We start from the raw sequence: 6,000 nt of genomic DNA on the forward strand, positions 1-6,000 counted from the left end.
CGAAGAAGCGACATGGGAAACTGAAAGCTAAATGCGAGCCAAATACCCACACTTCTTCGAAACCCAAGGTACGTCAAGTTTGGGGACAAACTTCTTTTAAGAAGAGGAGAAATGTGACATCCGAATTTCTTTTTTTAAATTTAATTCAATACTGCAATAAATAGAATTCTTTATTATTGTAAAATAATAATAATAAATAATAAATTTTTAAAAAAATGCATAGTTTGGAAAGTTAGGAATTAATCGATTAAATTGTCAAGGAAATAGATTGTGAGACACCGCATGTTTAGAATATTAAATATGTCAATAAGTGGTAAGTGATGTTTTATAGTTGGGTGGTAAGGTTTTAGAACGTAAACCTAATGTATCATAACCTTTAGAATTGAGAAAAGAAAAATAAAAAAAATAAAAATTGCCAAACAAATTCTCGGTGGGACAAGGGTTAATATGGCCCTTAGTGATTTCTTGAGGATGAATTAGGGGCCAAGGACATGTGGCAATAGGGGAGGTAAAAATCAAGGATCAAGACAAGTGGCAAAAGAGAAGGCAGCAACGTGTATATCTCTTGGTTTGGGGCCTTACCCTTGGGTGAGTATAAATAGAAGGGGCTGATATAGAATGAAGGAGCAAGCGAAGAAGAGTGAAAAGCATAGGTTCGGGAGCACTTGAAAAATAGGGATAAATTTATATCCGAGGTGAGTTATATTATACCTGGAGTTACCATAATATATTTTCTATATGTCTTGAGTCACCATAATATATTTTACGAATATTTTGAGTTACCACAATTTATTTTATATAATTTATGTTTTGTAGTTATATTAATGTTTCAATTATGTAGATTATTTCCTGACCTCTATTTGCGTAAATGGAAACCCATAGATATGTTTATTTAAATTTTAAAAAGTATTTGACAATAATCTTGTAAACAATTATTGTCTATGAGTACCACTATGGAACTCTCATGCCTTGGGAGACTTAAATAACCATTGGCCCTGCTTGGCCACTTTCTGGTCCTCTGTTTGTCATGGATCCATTAACCTTGTTCTGATTGTCACTCCATTGACCCATGCTCTAATTGTCACTCCAGTTACCCATGTTCTGTTCTGTTATGTACCGTAGTTATAGTTATTTACGTAATTTATGTATTTCAGTTTCTGCCAGTTAAATGATTTGTTTATTCAACTTAAATTATGTTAATGTTTTAGCTTAAATAGCAATCCATGGCTATTTTGTGCCCCTATACTCACAGTGTGATATTTCTCACTCTCCTATGTGCTCATAGTTGTTACCCCCTTTCAGGTGACGAGATTTAGCAGGATCAAGATGGGGGATAAATCACAGTGTTTTCTTTTTTTGTACTATCTGTATTTTGATTGGGCTCTTGTAATAAAATAAAAGCCCAAATGACCATTTTTGTTTCTTTTTAATAAACTTTTGGTATCCAGTTATTTTATTTTAATTTATTTAATTTATCCGTTGCATTACTACTATAGAAATTTTAGAATTATTTTATTTTTATCTTGTTGCGATGCCAAGTCTTTGGGTACCGGGTTTGGGTCGTGACATAATCAAGGCTTATGTCTCGTTTGGCAACATTACTTTTTAGCCTAAAAGTCAAAATGTTACTAAAAAAATCAAAAAACCAACAACCTATACCAAAAAGTCAAATATTTCATTTTCTCTCTACTTTTTGCACATCTTTTCGTAAAAAATCAAAAATTCATCTCAAACATACTAGTTTTTTTTTACATCATATTTTAATCAAAAAGTCTAAAAGTTACTAAAAAAGCCTGTTCTCAAACAAGACCTGGATGAAACTCCACTAACAAGCCTATATAAGGCAAATTGATCCTAGACTATGCCATTCAAACACTTCATCTTCATTTTTGAGTAAGGAAAACATGAGAGAGAGAGAGAGAGAGAGAGAAGCTTAGGAAAATTGAGTTTAAGCTTAAAGATTTTCGAGAATTGAATGATTTGACTTTGAAACTCAATCAATTGAACATCTAAAACACAATTAAGCATCTAAAGTAAGAATTTAACCTTGAATTTGAGACATCAAGTTAATTTCCATGAGAATTCAAGAGAATTAAGATAATGAATGCAAGAATTAAGCTAGAGAAGTAGAAAAGCAGATCATATCATGCATACATGCATATTTCCTTACAATTTTGAGCTTAATCACCAAGGATTTTCACATGCATGCGGTAATTCTAGTTTGGTTTTAAGAATTCATCACATTTCATACCATTTGACCTCAATTGATCATGCTTTGGAAGGTTTGAGTTTATAACATTACATGCATGTTATATATACATACAATTCAAGTTTGCTTTTGAACAATTAGCTTGCTTTTGGGCCTTGATTTTGCAAAATGATCTTTAATTCATGATGTTTTATAAGTTTACAAGTGTTTTCTTAAGTTTTGGCACAAAAAAAAATGAGTTTTTATGCATTGGAATTGAGTTTTGGAGCTTAGAGAGTAATCTGAAAATTTCATAATTCGCATTTTTCGCTCGAGCAATGAAAGTTATGCTCGAGCAAAGAATGCAAGCTCCTAGATGTTTTGCAGAGTTTGGAGGTTAGCTCAAGCGGAAAACATTGTGCTCAAGTGACCACCCTTTGTTTTAAACCTTGGCTCGAGTGACAAAAAGTTGGCTCGAACGTAAAATTCAAGCTCTCAGTATTTTTGTAGATATGAGCCTTAGCTCGAGCAACAGAATCTGCACTCGAGCGGCCACCTTTATTTTTGAACCTTGGCTCAAGTGACTAGAAGTTGCACTCGAGCGTAAAATGAGAGCTCTAAGAAGTTTTACAGACTAAGGGGTCCGCTCGAGCGAACTGCCATGTTTTTGAAAATTTGACTAAGTGTTTCAAATTACATTTTGACATCCTCATTGCATCTTAGGCATTCCTAAGCCTTAATTAAGATATAATAATGAGAATAAGGATTAGAAACACAGTAAGATAGAAAAGAAATAAGTTTTGTATTTTCTGAGCATGTGTTTCAATGTGTATCTGTTATGTGTTTGTGTAGGTCACGCGACATAGACTATCTGATCTGTCTGCTGTGATACTAGAGCTATCTTTGAGTAATAACTTTGTAAAGTTATGTTCATCTTTAAATATTTTCTGAATGATATGATATGATCAATTTTCTGAAATGGTATATTCTGTATGAATGGATAATTGTTCGAATTTCTGAAATGTATTCGTGGCATCCTTAGCATCATGTGATATCTGTTATCTGTTACATAGTACTGAAGGCTCTATCATGGAACTGGTTAAGCATAACCATTATCTGCTTTGCATCTGCTCTGTGTCTGACCGTCCAATGTGATCATGGGTCATCTGTACATCCCATATAATTATGGACCATCTATCATGCTAGCGCCAATGGATGTACCACGTATGACTATCTGTGAATTCTGAATATTAATATAAATATAAATATGTTTCTAACTCTAAACTCTTATTTCTAAATCTGTTATGTACATCATTCATTAAAACTTGTACTCTATTATAATTCACAAGAGCTATATGTGCGTAATAACTTTGTAAAGTTATGTTCATCTTTAAATATTTTCTAAATGATATGATATGATCAATTTTCTAAAATGATATATTTTGTATGAATGAATAATTGTTCGAATTTCTGAAATGTATTCATGGCATCCTTAGTGTCATGTGATATCTGTTATCTGTTACCTAGTACTAGAGGCTCTATCATGAAACTGGTTAAGCATAACCATTATCTGCTTTGCATCTACTCTATGTCTGACCGTCCCATATGATCATGGGTCATCTGTTCTATTAGCGCTAATGGATGTACCACATATAACTATCTGTGAATTCTGAATATGAATATGAATTTATTTTTACTCTAAACACTTATTTCTGAATCTGTTATGTACGTCATTCATTAAAAACTTTACTCTGTTATTATTCATTGGGCCCCAGCTCACTATATTATTATGTGTGTAGGTGATTAGGCGTGTGACCAGACTCAGTGATGATTGCCTGGAGATCTGTTTTGTCAACTAACCACTGTGCCTCCCGAGGAGGTTCCCGTTTTGAGAAATAGTCAAGTTTTGTGAACTGTGTTTAAGACCTATGTTTTCTTTTATTTAAGTACGAACATGTCTTTTTGTTTATCTGTATATGTGTGGTGACGCTAGAATGACGTCATAATGATGTAAATTAAGTTTTAAATTTTCTATCCCATGTATGTCTACACAGCAATGTAGACATTATATTCTGATATTTGCTTCCGCTAACCCCTTAATTTTGCTTAATCTATTCAAAGGCCTTCGGTAATCCCAAGGTTATTGGCCGGTTACAGCGCTAAACCTATAGGGGCGGGTTTGGGTTGTGATAATAGTATTATGGTGATTCAACCCCTCCCCCCCCACAAACACTAGATCTGTGATCTCATATCTATTTTTTTTTTTCTTTTTGGTATATATTGTTTTTTTATTATTTTTGTTGTTGTGGTGGTGATGTTAATTTAATTGTTATGTTTTTTGTTTTTTGAAAATATTTGTTGTAGAAATGTGTATGTATTTTGGATGAAATTGGATTTCTTGTTGGGCTTGGAAAGAGAGTGTAGAACAAATAGGTTTAATATCTTATTCTTTGGATGAACATTCAAAGCACTAGAACATACAAGAGAGAGATGAAAGGAGAGAGAAATTAGATCCGGGGGTTTAAAATTAAACAGATATATTTAGATTTAAGTAGATAAGCAAAAAATTAAATTAGAAAATAAAATTTAGAATTTGTTTGGGCTATGGGTTGGCATTTTGGTATTTTGGTTATTTTAGCCTGGGGCTAAAAAGCCCCGTTTGGAAAAGGCTTTTTAGATTTTTTGAATTTTGTGAGAGAAAAAATGAAATAATTATAGGTTGGAGGTAACATATAGAAAATTTGAAAAGATAGGGAAAAAATTGAATAGATAATTAAAAAAAAATTTGAACAGATAATCAAAAAAATTGAATAAATATGAAAAATTGAAGAAATATAGAAAAAAAATTTGAACAGATAGTCAACAAATGGAAACAGATAAATTAAGGGGTAAAATTAGAAACAAAATGTTCTTCAAAATAAATAAAAATATTTCTCACCAAACAATTTCACAAAAAGTGGACCTCTCACTAATAAAAAATATCTACTGGATCTAATACCTTATAACTTCCGTAGATTGCATTTATTACAAATTTTCTCTTAAAAAAATCGCAAACTCCCATTTAATCCAAAAAAAATAATCTTACGTTGTGTTTGATTTGCCTTGGAATCATGATTCCAAAGACAAAATTTTCAAATCACCTTTCAAAATTTATAACCAAACACACAATTCAAAATTATTCAAAACTCAATTCAAAAATTAATTTCAAAACTCACAACTAAACACACAATTCAAAACTCAATTTAAAAATTAATTTCAAAACTAATAACTAAACACACAATTCAAAACTTTTTTCAAAACTGAAAACCGAACTCTTTTTAAAACTCCATTTTAAAAGAAAAAATTCAAAGATATATTTTTTTATTTTGCTTTTTAAAATTATTTTAGAATCATGATTTGAATATGGTGTCGTATTTTGAGTAATAAGTTTTAAAAAGAGAAAATTTGTTTGGTTATAAGTTTTGAAAAGATTTTTGAGTTGTATTTTGAAATTTTTTGGATTTATTTTTTTAAAATTTCTTTATTTTATGTTTTTAGGGAAAACATTTTATATTTTAAATATTTATTTATTTATTTTAATGTGCACTATATTTCATACATTTATGTGTTGTATTTTTTTAATATTAAAATTTTAAAAAATTATTATTATTAATTTAAATATTTTATTTTATTTTATAAATACATTTTTAAATATTTTAATTTTTTTTGTTATGTGTTGGTTATGATTTTAGTATAGAGTTTTGAAAATAATGTGGAGTTTCGAGTTATGTGTTTAGTTATGAGTTTTAAAAATTACTTTTAAATTAAATTTT

Source organism: Camellia sinensis, chromosome 6 (assembly GCF_055761805.1).
Source record: "Camellia sinensis isolate YWXY chromosome 6, ASM5576180v1, whole genome shotgun sequence".
In the NCBI taxonomy this organism is placed as follows: domain Eukaryota; kingdom Viridiplantae; phylum Streptophyta; class Magnoliopsida; order Ericales; family Theaceae; genus Camellia; species Camellia sinensis.